This window comes from Canis lupus, chromosome 16 (genome assembly GCF_011100685.1).
Source record: "Canis lupus familiaris isolate Mischka breed German Shepherd chromosome 16, alternate assembly UU_Cfam_GSD_1.0, whole genome shotgun sequence".
Taxonomy (NCBI): domain Eukaryota; kingdom Metazoa; phylum Chordata; class Mammalia; order Carnivora; family Canidae; genus Canis; species Canis lupus.
In genome coordinates, this window is record NC_049237.1 from 51210626 (window position 1) to 51230708 (window position 20083).

At 36.1% G+C, this 20083-nt stretch overlaps 1 long non-coding RNA gene across 4 annotated transcripts in view; it reads right to left on the minus strand.

Annotated features, from left to right (window-relative positions):
* The window catches only part of LOC119874675, a 41311-nt gene extending 22756 nt beyond the window's left edge, over positions 1-18555 (minus strand). For 2 of the 4 annotated variants that reach the window (XR_005371665.1, XR_005371662.1), the window contains exons 1-2: positions 8269-10232; positions 7821-7966 (exon numbers count right to left, since the gene is read on the minus strand). This is a non-coding gene — a long non-coding RNA (uncharacterized LOC119874675). Of the gene's footprint in view, positions 1-7820; positions 7967-8268; positions 10233-18492 lie in introns of those variants that run through there. The other 2 variants (XR_005371664.1, XR_005371663.1) reach the window with 2 other exon arrangements.
* Between the last annotated feature and the right edge of the window lie 1528 nt (positions 18556-20083).

Consider the following 20083-nt stretch of genomic DNA (forward strand, 5'->3'; position numbering starts at 1 on the left):
GAAGTCAACTCTTAAGTTGAGGAAGCTGGCAAACCTAAGACTCGCAGCTCCCATTTCACTAGCAATTGGTTTCATAAAGAAGTTCAGGAGAAAATGAGGGGTGATGACTTTCATGGAGGAGAAGTTTTAGAGAATAGATCAGAAAGTACATCACAAAGACAGACAATAAATTAAGATGAAGTAGGCCTACTGTGAGGTCTACCATCTTGGAAGTCCATGCTCCCTTTAATTTGGGCATTTGCTAGTGATCTCCAGAGGACTGGCTCTGCCTGAATGTGAATCCTCAGATATTAAATAATCTGTTTACTATTTACTTTTCTTAAAATATTGCAAGCCAAATGTCCATCAAACAGAAATCTAGAGTGAATAACTCCCATAATAAGAAATATAACTACGTATATTATAGATATACACACATACACACAACATTGTCAGCTCCCCAGAAGGACCAACAGTACCTTTCCTATGATGACCCGACATCTTGTACTTGTCCCTTGTGGCCTTTGTTCCTATATACCTCTTTCCTATCTTGTCGATTAATCATGTCTTTTTTTCTTACTTGGTTTAATTGCCTCTACTAGCTTTGCGCTGTAGCTTTTGATATTACTCTATTCGTAGTTTTCAACAAAAATTACAATAGACATATTTAACTTATTTTAGTCTATATGAAAGCAATGCTTTTCCACATATCAAACAACACACAAGATAGTATGATATTTTAACTGCATTTAGCCTCCTCCTGCCCTTTTTTGTCCTTATTTTTTACTTCTACATAGTTTACAAACCAAAACATTATTCTTATATGTATTATTATTGCTTTAAATAGTCAATATTCTTGTAAATATGTATTCCTATATTTATAAATTCTAATGATATCATTCCTTCCTATACTTCTATGCTTTCAAAAGAATATTTAGTATCTGTTATGTTTTGAGCCTGTTGGTAATGAGCTCTACGTTTTTGTTTCTGACACTATTTTCGTTTTACTTCAATTTTCAAAGACATGTTCATGGGGTATAAAATTCTATATTGAGAGTTTGTGTTTCCTTTTGTCACTTTAAATGACTCATTTCATTATCTTTTGGTTTCTGTAATTTCTGTTGCTGATCTCCCTAATCTTATGTTAGAAGTAATTTTCTACAATATATCTAGGTGAGGTTTTACTTACATTTATTCTGCTTAGGGTTTGATGAGTTTCTTCAATTAGTGGCAAATATCTTTCATTAGACATGTCATTAAGCGTTCTTTTTGTCTTATTGTTACTCTTATTTTTTTTTAAGTAACATCTAGGTATGATATGGGGCTTAAACTCACAAACCCCATATCAAGAGTTGCATGCTCTACTAACTGAGTCTGCCCAGTGCCCCTCCCCTTTCTCCTTAAGAGTTGACTTACATTATATTAGAAGATGTTTTTCTCTAACATATATATTTTTTCCTATTACTTTCATGTTGTTTTTTTCTGTACTTTAGTTCAATTTTGTCTCAATTTAATTGCTTTAGGATTTTGAATCTTACCTTTAGTAGGGTGCATTTGCTGTTAAGCCCACTCAATGTATTCCTCATTGCAAGCAGGATTTTGCACTTCTAGAAGGTTTGTTGGATTGGTGCACGTAGATTCTGATATTGTTTTTAATATTTCCTTTCAACTATATGATATCTCTCTCCTTCTAGTTAACTTATTATAGTTGTTTGAAAATTTTTGCTCACTTTAATATTTGGATCATCTCTTAAATCTGTTGGTATTTATGGTCTTATCGTCAGATTGCTTATCAATTTTTTCTATTGCTTTGCTTGTCTAGAGTTATTTTATTTAGACTTTCTATTATCAGTTATACTCAGTAGATTCTTTAAAGTTTAACTTACTCTAAATAATGTCATGTTCTGTTTTGGCAGGCAATCAAATCACCAACGGATACTAGTCAAAATACTAGTGGCTTTACTTGATCCTTTTTAGCTTTGGATACAGACTTTGTTAGCATGTGTCTATGCCCAATTTTGATCTTACTCCTAGAGGAGAGAACTTATTCTTAAGAATGGTCTTGACTCCTATGACATAGGAGTTAAATGAATATCTGCGATATTTTGAAAGGTTTCTTTACACTGGCTGGGTAAAAAGCCAGTTATATCTCCAACAATGAAAATTTTGTAATATCTGTTCAAATTTTAGTCTCCCATAAGTTATTCTTTAATAGATTTCCTGGAATTTCACCCTACACACACTGCAGCTTATGAATCAGCCAAATACTGATGAGGAATCCTAAGGCAGATATTTAGAGATTGGAATGCAAATCTGAGGACAAGAAGGCCCAATGGGGCTGGTTTGAATATGAAGACTTTTGTAGGATATATTAACATCTTTTAGGATTGCGCATCACAGAAGAAGTATTAAATAAGAAAGTGTTATACTGAGGATGTATGAGATTTAAGAAGTTTTGTTGATCAACTACAAAACTGGATAGGAAGCAGATTATGATGGACCTTGTAGGCTATGTTGAAAATTTTAATTTAATCCTCTTGAAGAAAAGGGGCTACTTTTCTCCTGTAAAGAGCAGAGAAGTAAGGATTAATATTTTAAAATTAAAGCTGGTATAAAGAGGACAGAGGAAAGCACAGGAAGAAGGAAAACTTTTGAGGAGGGTGGTACAATAATCCAGGAAATTAATAATTAGTATTCAGCAAGTGATGAAACAACAGAGAGATTTGAGTGATATTTGAGAAGCAGAGAATACTTGATTAAAAAAAATTAGACGTGAAAGGTGAAGGAAAGAGGACATTTAAAATGACTTCTTCATGTCCAATTTGGAGATGTGTCTGTACCATAAGACTGAAAATATAGTAAGATGGGCTAACTGTAGTGAGAAAGGGTTTTATTTTCATTTTGACACTTTGACATGAATTATTTTATTTAATTTGAGGTATAATGTGCTTTACTGCATATTCCAATATGTGGACTGTGGGTTAAGAAAACCAGAAGAAAACATAATTTTGAGAATCATATAAAAAATCACGGTTTTTGAAGACTTCATAATAATATGAATTAATATGTGAAAATAGTAGGTATAACCGTTATACATAAACTACAATTACAACCGTCTGAAATCCTATGTACAACCACATGTATAAAATTTTATGTAATTATATAAAGTCCAGCAAAAATGTATTTATAAGTTAACATGATGCTAGAACTGTGTGAAAGGCTAGAATTAGAGAGATCACTAAAATCCCTCCTTACTAAAAACATGGAAAAAAAAATACTCAGCTAGTAGGATGAATTTACTAGCATTGTATCAATTTCACACACAGAATATTAGAGAAACACAGGCAGGTTTTTCTTTCTTTTTAGTAAAGATGATGTGCATTCTCCTATAAAGCCATGAAATGCTTTTAGATATTCACACTCACTGTAGCCAATGCAGTAAAAATTAATCCCACATGTAACTTTGCAGTTTCATTTCTGCTGATGCTCAAAAGCATTTGGAGTAGCCATTAGTAAAATACAGAGAAATCTATATGCCTGCTAAGACTCCTTTCTTAGGCTTCAGGGTATACAAAGTTCAATCAGCAATGACTGTCAGATTAGATTTGGATAACATTTAGTGTGTATGATCACTGGTATTTCCTTTATCCTTTCTGCAATGAGGATTAATTGGGTTCATGACCTCAACAGAGGAAAAATGCCAATAGTTGTTGCCCAATGGACATTTAAGTTCCAGACGTTATCTTCTTGTGGCAATAGTGCTGTTCTATACATATTAAAAGGAACCTAATAAACTGAAGAATGGACTAAAATGTATAATTTAAACAGTGAAGTACGCTCTTAAGTTGGTTAGTTGTTTTAGAAACTGGCACTTTTGCTCAGTAATGGTGGCAAAACATTAAAGCATATAGAAAGTGAAATGCAAATTTCTTTTGCATTAGGTTTGAAGCTTAATTATCAATCTCCCAAACTGAGATTTTTCTTTTCTTTTCCACTTTTAATTCTTTAATTTGACTTGTTAGAGAGGCAGCGATCGTAGGCTTATTTGTGACATGAGGAAAAAAAATCTTAGAATGTGTATAACTGTGTCAAGAGAATCTGAGTTGCCTGTCTTCATGAAAAATAATAGGCTATAAAAATTACAAAGATGTTAAGAAAAAGCAGAAAGTGCAAAAAATGATGGCAGTAAGCGACATAATTCACACAGCAGAGAAAAGCTTCGAGTCGCCATAAATTCCTTCACAAAAGGAAAAGAGAAAATAAGATGGATAAAAGCCATTCAAGACAGGTTGGACAGAACAAAGAACTGTAGGTAAGCTGTAGCTTAAATAATGACAAAAAACCAATTAAATATTTCCTTCTACCTGAACTTCTGTATCAAAAAACAAAGGAAAGAGACTGAGGTTGACATTTTCTGGAAATGGCTTCTCTTCAAAACTTCCATCATGACCAGCCTTCTAATTAACTCAGATGTTAAAGCCAAGGATTCTCTCTAATTTCAGTCATGTTTTAGAAAGGAATGCCATCTCCTGTCCTGAGAGTGCTTTTATATTACACTTTGTTGTAAGTTGGAAGGGGAGAGCGTAAACACAGACTCCTGCGGAGATGAAGTGTACACCAGAAGCTTAGAGCCAGAGAAATGATCTTAGAAAGATGTGATAAATTTAGTATTATAAAAATCTCCACTTGAGAGTGACAGGAAATTGAAACAAAGTGTAAAGAAAAAGTGCAGTCTTTAAAGGCCCATTTATAAATGTCACAGTATCAAGGAAACCTATTTCTAAAGACAGAATTTCAATTCATTTTGGTGTTAGGTGTCAGTGACAAGAGACACAGGTCAATCCTTAGTCAATGACAAGAGGCAAACGAATGGCAAATATTTATAAATATACTAAACTACTCATGGAAGGTCATATAAACACCAAGTACTTTTTAACTCAACCCTGAATGGCATAATTGCTTATTACTCATCCTGACCTCAGAAAAGAAATTCATCTTTAATATAGCAGCCAAACATACAGGATTTTTTTTTTCCCCAGGATCTTTTCCTAGCATATAGTGAGAATTGCATTGGGGAAGGAAAACAAGAGTGTTTTTTTTGTTTTGTTTTGTTTTTTGATACCGTTGTCCTTTCAAAGAGTAAAAACCCTCACCCTAGATTAAAGATATTCTAAAAGATATTCTTATATGATATATAACTGATTATTTTAAATGGCATCCTTAGTTTTGGGGATAAATAATTCTATGTTACAACATTTCAAGGCAACTTTAAGGTGTAATTTTCATAGAAGTCAAAGAAAAAATTTTCCTTTGATCATTTTTTTCTTATGACAATAACATATTTTCAAAGAGGAAGCAAGGATGTGATGAAATGAGATAAAATTTATCAAAGGCTCACCATCCAGAGACAATCATAGTTAATATTTTGGTGGAAATTCTGTTCATTATTTGTACTTAACAGATACAATTATTAACCTATGTTAACAACAGAATCATGCTATACATACTTTCTGGTAGTCTTTGTTTCTTTTTATTCTACTATAGAATAACAGATTTTTGTTTCAAAGTGCTCTGCTTAATAGAATTGCCATATATGTCATAGATGTAGACTGGATATTCAGTCATTCAGAAAAAGGTTCATTTTTTCATGGCTAATATATACTGTTGGTAATTAGTAGCAAAAATATTACTAGTATTAATCCAACCACTGTTCTGTTACTTTTTAAATGAAGATAATTCTCTAATGGCAACTAAAATATTTTTTAAATGATAATCAAAACACCCTACAAGGTTTTGTCACTACCAAAGCATATATTTTTATGAATTCATAATAATTATTTTATCATCATGAATAAAAAAATGGAAGGAACTAAGGAGCAAAAAAACCCCAGGGACACTACTTAAACTTTACTCACAGAATAATGTTTCTTTGGACGTAGAATTTTGTTCTTTACTTGTAACATATCCTATACTTCAAATCCCATTGAGCTCTACCTATGTTCAATAGTGGAAAAATCAAAGGTAGATTTTCTACAAATAAAAAATAAAGATCATCTACATTAGGAAAGCAATGGAGTTAAAGAATTCTAGTTAAAAATAAGTATGAAAAGAATTCATCCCTTTTCAGCACATGTGTGTCTACACACACACACACACGCACATATATATATGTTTAAAGATGATGTTTATGCCTATACATTTATGGAACATGAAATATGATGCAGAGGCTAAAAAAATCATGAACTTTCTGATAATGTCGATTCTACTATACATCATAAGGCATGTGATGTCTTCCATGTATTAAATTACCCAAAACTCTTTTTTGTTCTACTCACATATTGCTCAACTAGAAAAGCTATCTTAACGAACATTCGAACATTTATGGGACCAAAACTGCCCAAGAGTACTCTCACCTCCTAGAAGGGGCACATGGAATCAAATTTGTGCTGATTCAACTGAGATGGGACAATAAGAACAATCGCCTGACTTTACCAGGCTTATTTGTCCCTTCATGATTTTCTGGCTAAGAAAAGAAAGTTGATAGAAAAAAGCTGACATTAACATTGGCATGATAGCTTGACTGTGGTTCACACATTCCTAAATGTTTGTCCTAAATTGTTTTTAGGTGAGTCAGTGAATAAATACTCAAAGCTACCTGTTTTTCTTTGTGGACAATCTTTTGATCAGTGAGGTTGCTAAGCATGAGATGAGATTATCAGTGGGGTCTTAAAGATGTAGCAATCAAAAGTATATTCCTGTTACATAACTACAGGAGAAATAATGGATTTTAAGTCTCACATTTTTAGGCTAAGTCCCAGAGGTGTCATACCGTGGTAGCAGCCTGGACAATTTGTTTCAATCAGTTTGAAAAAAGATGACTATTATCGAAAGATGTAAAATAAAAGGAGACCTCTTTTGTAATATAGTACTAAGTGGAAACAAAAACAATACTGAGATGCTAAGATCACTTTCATTTTTTTTTAATGCACGCTCATGATAAATTCCATAAAGGAAAAAAAGGTCAACTATTTATATGGAACGTGCATTTTTCATAATAAGGTTTTCCTGAAAATATCTGAAATAGAGAATCTGATTCCTTTTGCTTCCCTGGTGAAGTGAAGAACACTGTTAGCTATCGCTTCATGCATACGAAATGGTTTGGAAATTTCAAGGCGGCGCTGAATATGGCTTGCATCATTTCACATTTAAAATGCAAGGTCTGTTTGTCCTTGTTGACAAGAATTAGCAATTAAAGTCAATTAAGAAGAAATAGAATTTAAAAATTGATTCAGCTTTATGTGCATGATGAGTTAACTTTCTCAAGACAAGTCTAGGTTTTAATATTTTTATTCCCCTAAAGTCATAAGCATCCTTATTGTTTTTCCCATTTATAAAGGGAAATGACAGGATCTATGGTCCCCATATCCCTGGCCTTCATTATTAATTTAATGAGCTAGGCTCCAAACTGATCAATTTTTTGTCCTTACCTAAGCATTTGGACCAAGTAAACCACAAGGATCACAACTCTTGTGTGGTGTCCCCGCAGCCTCTCTCTCGCTATTAACATAAACTTTGTAAGTTAACCATATTTGTTAAGCCCCACCATGTGCAAAACACTCGGTTATGTATTATGATGAGATGCAGGGGAAATAGAAAATGCAGCTCTTATACTTTCAGGGACTTTATAATCCATGTTTATGCAAAATTCCCCTCACAATGCCATTGATAAGACTGGATTCTGCATGTTTGGTTTTCCATTTTTTTTTTTTTTTGATTCAAAGGGCTGTGTGCAACTGTTTAAAATTGAATGATACAGAAAAATTTAGACTGAATCAACTTACCCCCTTCTTTCCACTGAGTAGTCTTCAGAGAAAATCATCTTCAATTATTTATATTTTTTATTCTGCAAGTGCTTAACTCTTTATCCAAATATTATGGGTTCAGTGCTGTTTTGATTTACCAGCGACAGATCTCATCCATTTACAGGCTGCAATGAAATATTGGAATTAAAAAAAAAATTCTTCAACTCTCACTTCTCTCTCCTTTTATTATGTAGCCATTTTTATTGTCAATCTAACTTTGTCTAACCATCACCTCTGTGGTTTTATTTTTTTTTGGTTTTACAAATTTATTTATTTATTTATTTATTTATTTATTTATTTATTATTTATATTTTTTTTATTGGAGTTTTAAATACAGTACTTAAGATTATCGTCTTACTATGCTTGGGCTGCCATAACAAAATACCTTAAATGGGGGAGCTTAAAACAATAGAAATTTATTTCTCACAGTTGTGGAGGCTGGGAAGTCCAAGAAAAGGTGTGACCGGTTCAGGTTCTGGTTAGAGCCCTCTTCCTGGCTCGCAAACAGAAGTCCTTTTCAGTGTGTCCTTACCTGGTAAAGAGAGAGAGAGAGACGGAGGGAGAGAGAGAGAGTGTGCGTGCCCATGTGTGAGCAAGAGAGGAAGAGTGTGTAAACCACCTCTCTGCTGTCTCTATTATAAGACACTATTTCCATTTTGAGAACTCTACCCTCATTTCCTCATCAACTATAATTGCATTCTAATGCCCCACCTCCAAATTACCATCCCTTTAGGGGTTAGGACCTCGAAATATGAATTTGGGGGTAAACAAACCTTAAGAAATACAAAGCTATATAACATAATATTGCTGTTTTTTAAGTTTTCGAACTCCTTGTTGTGTGAGGACATCACATCTCTCTACTTAACCCTATTTCAACCACCTTCTAAACCCTGTCATCTAATTTTTTATAACTGTAATCTTCACCTTGACAAGTTCAAACCTTTATTTTCTATGCAGCCCAAATGAAACTATCCAAGACTTGGAAACAGGGAAACAGCACAGTTTAACATTACCAAAAAATATAGCAAATTATTACTTACTGCAGAATCTGCCCCCATCCTCCAGGCAGTGTCACAAGATGTTGTGTCTTGACTTGATGGAGACTGTTGTCACAGTGACATGGCTTCTGTTCCTGCTGCCGCGGCTAAGGCCCTCTTATTTCTTAAAAGACCCCCAGTGACAATAATGCAACATTTCCATTTGCTTATTTTCTATTCTGGAGCATGACTTCATCATAGTTTTTATCATTGTTATGCCTTGAAATCACGAAGACTTTTCAGGCTTTTGCTTACCCATCTTTTTTTTTTCTCCAATTTTTTTTAAAGACTTGATTTGAGAGAGAGCAGGAGAGGGGGGGTGGGGGGCGAGGGGAACAAAGAGGGAGGGAGAGGGAGAGGCAGGCTCCCCACTGAGCAAGAAGCCTGACACAAAAGAGAGACTGTATAACATATGTGGATACGAGATTTTTATAATTGTTTGCAGAAGAAATATCCATGAAACCAGTTCCAGGCAGAGTAAAGAATATACAAATACCATGGAAGCATCCTCTTCTCATTGAAGTGTCTTGAACTTTGTGGTATTTTCATGCTTTGCTCTGAAGTTTCTAACTCATGATAACCAATAGATGCAACTGCTTAAAAAATGTTATACAAAAAAATCAGACTGTGTATTTTCTTCTGTGACTGTACCTATTTCTACTCATTTTTCTCCCAGATAACTCCATTTTAACTCATGTGACTATAGTTCCCTCACTTCCTCTGTGGTATGTTATTCCATTTTGTGGATAGACTACAATTTATCTATTTCACTGTCAATGGACAGTTGAATCATTTCCAATATTTTACTTTAGTAGGGATATTGCTTATATAACCTAATGCACAAGGGGATGCATTTGCCCCCTGTGTACAAGGCTTTGTAGGCCACATGTGATTTCCATTTGCTACATAATTGACGGAATTAATGTGTTTGAAACAGTTTAAACTGCCCCAGAATTCTATGGGTTTTCATAGTCTCTGACTTCTTAATTTCGGTCAACATGGAAAGTATGAAAAATAGGTCTTCTGGTTTTAATCTATAGTCCTCTGAACTGAGGAGGCTATGCTCCAATCTGTGTTCTTTCTCGAAGCGTGGTCTCTTCTGTGTGAAATCCTCTGCATGGCTTTTACTCAGCACTCTCTCCCTGTCTCTTCAGACTTCCGTGCTTTTCACATCGTGGTTCATGACAAATCATTAATTCATTTCATATTTCCAGGCTTTGATTATCTTATCAGTTTCAATTGCTATGAACATATTCTTTTAAATTATGAAGATGCTTTGAGTCTTTTCACTTTGGTCATATCATTTGATGAACAAGGTATGTTCATTATAACATAATAATGCTTACCAAAAATTGTTTTATTAAATGTCTTATTTAAGAAATCCTTCTCAGGGTGCCTGGGTGGCTCCGTTGGTTAAGCTGTCTTCAGCTCAGGTCATGATCCTGGGGTCCTGGAATCAAGTCCTGTGTTTCTCTCTGCTCAGAGAAGAGTCTCTCTCCTCTCCCTATGCCCCATCCTCCAATTTGTGCATGTGTGTTCTCTCAAATAAATAAAATTTTAAAAAATGAAAATAAGCCTTCTCTACCTGTCTCAATCATAAAAGCACTCTCCTATATGTCCTCTAAATCTAAAATAGTTTACTTCTTATAAAATATTCTATTTCCTTTGGAATTGATTTTACAATATAATGTTAGGTAAGGATCCATTTTCATTTTCCCTTACATAGATAACCGATTTACTAGCACCATTTATTTGTTGGATCCTTATTTTCCAACTTTTCATCTGTAGTACTCAATCTGGCATCATATACTGTTTCAATATTTATGTGGATGTACTCGTTGACACTCAGTTCAGTTATTGATCACTTAGCTCCATGCCAATACTCCACTTTCACCTTTATGTTGAGACACAATTCTCCAAAAGTCTCTCATGATCCTATGTCTCTAACTCTTCATCAGAACCATATATCTCATGGCTACATTTACAATAAACATCTTTGAGAAATGAAGTGATGGGGGTCCTTGACTTGGTTCTGTAGATGATCAAGACCCCAGGTGGGGATGCTACTTGGGCATTATGGGTATGAATGCCATCTGCCAAATCTGTGTCCTGGCTGTTTCAAGCCCCAACCCCCTTCTCCATCACGGTCACATTCCCAGTGGATGGCCCTTGAAGATTCCCCTGCCATGCCCTATGACTGAATATCAGAGTGAGGACTCCAGCAAAGTGACCCACATTGCTGGGGTGGGGGAGCTGGGTGTCCTCCCTGGTTTCTCTTTTCCCACTTGAGAGACTGAAGCTCAGGGGACACCTCTCAGCCTAGTGCTGTTCCGACTTGGTTGATGAGCAATATGGTCAACATGGAACCATTCTCTTACCTTCTAAAGCAATCTGTCTTAGTCTCTGTGGCTCAAGGGTGTACTTTGGCCCCACTCCAGGGTTGTGAGATTCTTTCAGTGGTTCCTTATTCCTGAAGAGTTGTTAGTTGTTCTTCTTGTGAGGAGGCATCAAGAAGAACCTACATCACCATCTTGGTGGCATCACAACCAATTTTGTTGATTATTTCAAAAAATCAATTTTGGTTTATGGTAATTTCCTGTATTGTTTCTATTTTATTTCTACATATATGTATTATTACTGTTTTTAGGGATTTTTGTCTTTATCTTTTTTTCTAGCTTTTAAATGTGGTAACTACAGTTTTTAATTTTAGATCTACATTCTATCCTAATATATTTACAGCTATAAATTTGTCAGCACGAAGCTGTATCTACTGATCCTAGATTAGCTTCATCTGGTATCATTTTTCACCAGCCTAAAAAACTTCCTTTAGCGTTTCTTGTACTGCAGGTGTGCTGATGATAGATTGTTATTATTTATAATTTTTATAGTCTAAAAATGTCTTTATTCTCCCATATTCTTTATAGCTATTCTCACTGGAGATATCATCCTTGTTTCAACAATTTTAGGTGTTTTTCTTTTTTAAAATAAAATATTTTATTTTATTTATTTGAGAGAGAGCGCACAAGAGCTTAACTGAGGTGAGGAGGCTGAGGGCAGAGGCAGAGGGAGGAGCAGACTGCCCGATGAGCAGGGAGCCCAACGAGGGTCTCCATCCCAGGAAACTGGGATCATGACCTGAGCTGAAGGCAGATACTTAACTGACTGAACCACCCAGAAGCTCTCTTTTTGTTTTTCTTGCAGCAATTTAAAGGCATTATTACATTACCTCCACAATTTCTCCAAATCTCACAATGGATTTTTTAGCTGATGTTAACCTTAGAGTATCATCCTTCTTTCAATGCTTTGGAAAATTTCATCTTTGATTTTTAGTTGGCTTGATTCTTTTTTGCCTAAATACGGGGCTCTTTTTTTTTTTTTTTCCCATCCTTCCAGGTATTTTCTGACATTTCTGGATTTATCAGCTTGTATTTCATATCAGATTTTTGAATTTTCTGCCATTATTTCTACAAATACTATTTTTTCTGCTACATTACCTTTCTTTTCTCTGTTTATAGGACTTCAGTTACACATATTTTAGACTGATATCACCCATAGTACCTTAGTTCTGTTCACTTGATAAAAACTATTTTCTTTGTATTGTTTTCCATTTATAAATGTCATTCTTTACCTCTGTGGTAACACGGTATTCTCCTTTTGTATCCACCACTGTATTTTTCCTCCTCATTCTTACAGAGACATATTGGACTAGGGCCTACTCTGATACAGAATGAACTTGTCTTAAATTGATTATATCAGCAATGACCCTATTTTAAAATAAGTTCAAATTCATAGGTACTTAAGATTAGGATATCAACATGTCTTTTTTGGGAACATCGTTTACTCCATATGCATGGTGTTCTGGGAGGAGACAGAAAAAATTAACCAATATTAAGTACAAGATCTCAGAAGTTTCCCACATGAGGACTCACTGGAGATAGATTTTAATAATCAGCTCTTATTCTTAATATTAACAATTGTCATAATTATACTAATGAATATTAACAATAAAATGCCTATAATAAAATAAAACTAGAAGTTCCATAAAATATACTTAAATATTAAGTAAAATGTATTAACAATTATTAAACTTCACTGGCAATTTAAATTTATCTTTGGATAGAACGTAATGCAAATCTGTAAAGGGAATGTTAAGGTTGCTTACTAGATGCCTTGATGTCTTACAGAACAAAGAACATTTCAAGTACAGTGACATAAATTTACTTTAGAAAGTAACAAAAAAAATCACTTTTCAAAAATTATTTTAGAGAGAATTTAAATATTTCCACAGGTACAACAAAATCAAGAAGTAAAGCACTCCTGGGATGCCTGGGTGGCTCAGTGGTTGGGCGCCTGCCTTCGGCTCATGATTCCGGGATCCAGGATCGAGTCCTACACATCCAGTTCCCTGCGAGAAGCCTGCTTCTCCCTCTGCCTGTGTTTCTACCTCTCTCTCATGAATAAGTAAATAAAATCTTAAAAAAAATAAAGCACACCTACAGCAAATATATTGAAAATAGGTATGAATATTTTCCAAAATGATCACATTTCTGCAAAATATTATCATGCATTCAAATAATAAAGAATAAACTATATTATTAGAGAAGACAGCTTTACTTTTGCAGCTTGTAATTGAACAGGATCTCATATGTAATAAATTTTTTTTTCACCTGAAGCACAAAATTTGAAAATTTTGAAGAACGAAATTCTGATTATACTGTTTTTATCTTTCATCCATACTTCTGAAATGCATGCAATGTTTATCTGCTAAATTTCAACAGGTACTATGCATATTGTATTTTAAAATATATGTTAAAATAAATGCTCAGAAAAAATGCTCATAATTTCTCATTCTGAAGCTATAGAGTATTAATTTGAAGGCAGGCTGGCTATTAGTGTAATTCATTTTCTTATAATCAAATATCACTTATTTGAAAATTGTTTTAGATGGTCTTAATAGTATGCTTGGATATCTAGAAATGGTATGGAAATAGGGTATTCTTATAAGTGAATAAGTCCATAAGTGTTGCAAGATTTATCCAGCCAAATTCCTGTAATGTTGAATGAGGCATTACAGTCTCTTACATTATTCCAGAGGCTTAGAGAATTTACACAATACTGAAATCTTACTGCATTTGAGCAAAAATTACATAATATGATGCAAACATTAACTAACATTTCCATGGATGCATGTATCCAATCAATAAAAGATTTTGGAAAAAAGATTCAAGAAGAGAAATATCTATGCTCCCATACCACAGCTATTTTATTTAATTTAGGATACATGCAAATGCAAATGTATTTAACTCCACTTTGAACTATTCCTAATAAAATGAATTTCTAATGTCAATAAGCAACATCCATATTTTAAAATTATGTTTAAAATATGATAATATTTCAAGTTTTACAACTCAGAATAACTTTTAAAATTGATGCAATACAGTTAAAAGATGCTTTTGCAAAGGTTGATAATTATTCACACAAAGTAATTTTCCATCATTTCAAAATCCAGAATTATAAACAAATCAGAATTTTCCATACCTGTGAGTTAGATGTTAGTGCTAGGAATATATTTGTCAAATATCCTTAATCCCATCCTTCAGTTCACATGTTAAGATTTTATCAGTCATCAAATCTTATCATTTAAAAAGCAATTTTAATATCAATTTTTGGACAAAATTATTCAGTGCATATTTCTTTATAGATAGACAATAAAATGATGTATTCTTATTTTTCCAAGCTTTATCAAAATATAATTGATATATATCATTAAGTTTAAGGTATTCAACGTGATGGTTTGATACAAGTATATATTAGAAATGGTTACCACAATAAGGTTAGTTACTACATCAATTAGTCCACAAAATTGTAATTTATGTGTTTATGTGGTAAGAATCCATTCTCTTTAGCAACTTTCCATCATATAATACAGTATTATTAACTATAATCATAATGCTGAATATTAGATTCCAGTCTTCATTTTATAACTGGAAGTTTGTACACTGGAAGTTTGTACCCTTTGACCGATATCACCCTATTTTCCTCACTCACCAACCCCTGAAATCTACTATTCTAGTCTCTGTTTCTAGAAATTAGACTTTTTTTTTTTTTAGATTCCACATATAAATGAGATCATACCGTATTTTGTCTTCCCCTGCCTGATTTATTTCACTTACCTTAATTCCCTTAGGAGCCTCTCATTCTACAGATTGTCTCTCCTCATTCTTTTGATGGTTTTCTTCTGCTGTGAAGGTTTTTAGTGTGATGTAGTCCCATCTTCTTATTTTTACTTTTTTGCTTTTTGTGCTTTTGGTGTCATACCCAAAAACATCATTGCCAGCACCAGTGTCAAGGAGCTTTTCTCCTGTTTTCTTCTGAATGGTTTATGGTTACAGGTTTTACATTTAAGTCTTTAATCCATTTCAAGTTAATTTATGTAGGTGGTGCAAGATAGGAATTCAATTTCATTCTTTTGAATGTGAATATCCAATTTTTCCAAACGATTTATTGAAAAAAAACCTATATTTTCCCCCATGTAATCTAGACTCCCCTATAAGATATTAGGTAACCCTATATGGTTGTACTCTATTCTTTCAGTCTTTATAGACCGTTTCAGTAGATAATGACCTCCTGTCTGTTCCCTGGGTGAATGGGGTTATCTTTAGAATCACAGGCTGGATCAGAAAATATGATGTGGCTACAGATTGGTCTGTAGTGAGGTCTGCAGTTGGTGGGGGTTATGAGGGACTCAGGCAGGCATGAATCCTATCTGGTCATTGGGTAGATGGAACTGCTCCCATTAACTTATTCAATAGAGTGGCACTGGGGTTTTCAGGTCCTCAGACAGTGAGCCTATTACCAGAGGTGAAGAGGGTGTGATTCTTACCAGGTTCACAGCCCAGTCACTGGATGGGCAGTAATGGCGCTGGACCACAACTGAGAAGAATTGGAACCAAGTCCCAGGAATGTTTCAGGTTCTACGGTCAAGTGTGAAATCTACAGACATAATTCTTGAGGCATAGACACCCGGGTGTGTCTCCTTCCAGGTCCATGGGAGAGCTGGATTGTTCCCTGACCATGGCATGAAGTGGCTGGTGTATAGGGCCCTTTCAGGATCTGTATGAGGGCAGATCATATGGAAATATCTTTATTTCCAAATGGGTCCTAGGGCTAACGGGTCTGCTGGGGGCTTGTGTCCAGGATAGAGTTGGAGCTGAGTGTAGTACTCTTCAGGATCTTTGGGGCTGCAGTTGGAAGTACCTCTTGGTGGGGCCCAAGACCCTCAGGCAGACTATGGCTATGAAGAAGCTGAAGCCACATGGAGCAACTTTTCAAAACCTCCAGGGATATAGATAGGAGATTCTCTTGCCTGCTTCCTGTGCCAACAGGCTACCGATGGTACTCTGGCTGAGAAGGGGGCTACCTAGTTAGGGCCTCTTGAAGATCTCCAAGGGCACAAATAGGCATGTCTTCTGTGGGGTTCCTGTGCCACCAAGACTGTGGACTGTGGCTGGAACAGGCTGGAACCTAGTGATAGGGTCCTTTCAGAACTTAAAGTCTTATCGAATTTGGGGGCCTACCTCCAGGAACTTCCAAACCATGGTCAAGAGAGGCTAAAGCCAGTTTTGGCAGACATTTCAGAGACCACAGCCAGTACTAAGGACCATATGTCCATTACCTGATGTGTAGGTAGGAGTGACTCCTCCCTGGTCCCTTGGTGTATGGTGTCAGTGGAAGACTGAAATCCAGGGCAGCCCGGGTGGCTCAGCGGTTTAGCGCTGCCTTCCACCTAGGGCTTGATCCTGGAGACCTGGGATTGAGTCACACCTCGGTCACACCTCGAAAATCAAGGGTTTTCCCAAGTGGGTACAGGTCTGCTCCATAGTGGACCAATGCTAGTGGCTCCCGGCATGGAGCCTGCTTCTCCCTCTGCCTGTGTCTCTGCCCTTCTTTCTCTCTCTCTCTCTATCATAAATAAATACAAAATCTTAAAAAAAAAAAAAGACTGAAATCCAAATGAGCTGCAGTGGAGTTCTCAGGGAGAACAGAGCTATTTCTTTTCTGTAGCTGGACCAGTCTATGAGTCAGCTGTCTGGTTTCACACTCTTTGTTCAGAATGACTCTCCTTGGTCTTAGACTACACCAGCATTTCATATTCTTCTATCTGGATCCCAAAGCTTCCACTAAAGCACATTTTTCTACAGATGGCTGCCAAATTGTTGTTAAGGGGAAGATACATGCTAGGTATATCTTATTTGGCCATTATGGTGATGCCTGTCCCTCTTGTCTAAAAAAAATATATATTTTTCTTAATGGATCACAAAGTTCAATAGTTAAACTGCTTGAATTGTTCTCAGATCAAATTATTTGCCCATGGAACATATAACTATAGCACAAAAAGCATCTGGATTATAAAAATTATCATGTTGGAATAAACATACAAGTAGTTTAATTGTTCTAAGATAATGTACTGTATGGATTAGGGTTTATATTTTACCCTTATTTTATGTTTTTCAAATCCAGTGTTGATGATAAAAAAAGGTCTGATAATATAACACAATTATTATGATTCATTATAGTATAGATGAGTTTAACAATGTATACTTAATGTATATAAAACTTTTAAGGACTTCTGGGGAAGATTGAGGTTAAGGATTAAGGTGGCATAGGAATGTTTCTAAGCTTACCTTGCCCCATGGATACCACTAGATAAAAACCCACATCAATGTAAATAACCCAGAAAATGACCCAAAGACTGGTAAAACAGAACCTCCACAGCTAAACATAGAAGAGAGGCCATACTGAAGAGGGTAGGAAGGGTGGAAATGCAGTTAAGAGCCAAATGGACCCTTGGGGCTGTCCATGGGAGGGAGGGGTGTAGTGGCATGGAGAGAGGACCAAACACCCTTATCAAGGCATCCCAGGCATGGGGTAACTATATAATGAAGACAACTCCCATAACATTGGGAGTTTTGAAAACCAGAAAGGCCTAAAATCAGTGGGGCTTAAGATCTAGAACTTTAAGATCAGGCATAGTACTGGAAGAGCCTAGAGGACGAGGCCCTAGACATGCTCTTAAGCAGACAACACAATAAACATCTCTGCTGAGATATAGCAGAGATGTCATGGCTTGAAAAATGCCATGGGTATACAAGAGGGAGATTTATTTACTAATGTCAAAGCAAGTACTGGCAGGGATCATTGGGAGAATTCAAGAAAAAATTAGCTGGAAGGTGCCATTTTCCTCACTTACCCCTCAGCCTAGATATAGGACATCTGTGGGAGTCAGAATACCTGCAACACTCTCTAGCTTGCTAACACTACACCCAGCCCCTGAGTGCTTCTGCCAACCTGCCAAATCCTACCTGGTGGCATAGGGTTTTCCAAGGTGGGTACAGGTCCACTCCATAGTGGACCAATGCTAACCTTGCTGGCAACATTTGTCCTGCCCCACATTATCCTGTGAGTCCGCCCCCCCCCCCCGCCCCACCAAATGCCCTTGATCAGAGCCCTTCCAAAGTGGTACTACAGGCCAGTGTGCAAGCAGCCCCAACAGACACCAGTACCACTCCCAAATGATTTCTGCCCCAGGGAGAAGGGGCAATAACTATACATACGAGTTCAACTGTAGGCTCAGTAGTGGGCTCCTGGCAGATGCTGGTTTTGACTTCGGGCCCAACCTACCAAAGTAAAAAAGACCTCAGGGGACAACATAGGGAAAGCATAGTGCTATTTCTTGCTACTGCATTTCTAGCAAACTAGACCCAGACTGGTCCACTAGCAACAGAGGGACCAAACTTTGCCTGCAACAGACAAAGAGATCCATTGCAGACAACTGGACTGAAGGCAAAAGCAATTCATCCACAACCATAGCGTGCACACAACACACACAGGAAACACCCTTAAAGTGCTGAGTCCTGGTGAACAGGGGACATTGCATGCATACAGGACCTCTTTTTCAAAGGGTTATGATTTTTAAGAGCAGGAGACATAGCTGACTTTGCATAAAAACAGACACAGAGAGTTAGACAAGATAAGGAGACAGAGGAATACACTCCCAGACACAGAGAGTTAGACAAGATAAGGAGACAGAGGAATACACTCCCAAATGAAAGATCACAGCAAAGTCACAGCAAGAGAGTGAAACAAAATGGAGTTAAGTAATATTCCTGATAGAAAATTTGAACTAATGTTCAGAGATACTCACTGGACTTGAGAAAAGAATGGAAGACCTCAATGAGACCCTCGACAGGGATCCCTGGGTGGCGCAGCGGTTTGGCGCCTGCCTTTGGCCCAGGGCACGATCCTGGAGACCCAGGATCGAATCCCACATCGGGCTCCCGGTGCATGGAGTCTGCTTCTCCCTCTGCCTATGTCTCTGCCTCTCTCTCTCTCTCTCTGTGACTATCATAAATAAATAAAAAAAAATTAAAAAAAAAGAAAAGAAAAAATGAGACCCTCGACAAAGACATGGCAAACATAAAAAAGAGCTAATCAGAGACGGAAAACTCAATAAGTGAAAATAAGGTACACTAGATGGAATAAAGAAGACATTAGAAGAAGCAGAAGAACAGATAAATGAAATGGAGGACAGGCTTAGGGAAATCAACCAACCTAAAGAGGAGAAAGAAAAAATAATAATAATAAATGAAAATAGGCAAAGGAAATTCTGCAACCTCATCAAGCATAATAATAGGTGCACTGTAGGGATCTCAGAAGAAGGAGGAGAAAAAGGGGCAGAATATTTATTTGAAGAAATAACAGCTGAAAACTGCTCAAATCTGGGAAGTGAAACAGAAACCTTGATTGAGGAAGCAGAGAGACCCACAAAAAATCAACCAAAGGAGGTCCACACCAGGATGCATAACAGCTTGAATGACAAAGAGTAATGGATAAAGAGAGAATTTTAAAAGCAGTGAAAGAAATGAAAATAGTTGCATAAAAAGGGAAACTGCATAAGGCTATTAGTTCTTTTTTTAGCAGAAATGTTGTAGGCCAGAGGGGGGGTGACAATATATTTGAAACACAGAAATTTAAAAAAAAAAGGAAAAAAAATAACTTGTTACCAAGAATAATCTAGCAAGGCAGATTCAGAAGAGGAGAGGTAAAGAGTTTCCCAGACAAAGAAAAGTTAAAAGAATTCATCACCCCTAAACCAGCCTTACAAGAAATATTAAAAGGGACTCTTTGAGTGGAAAGACCAAAAGT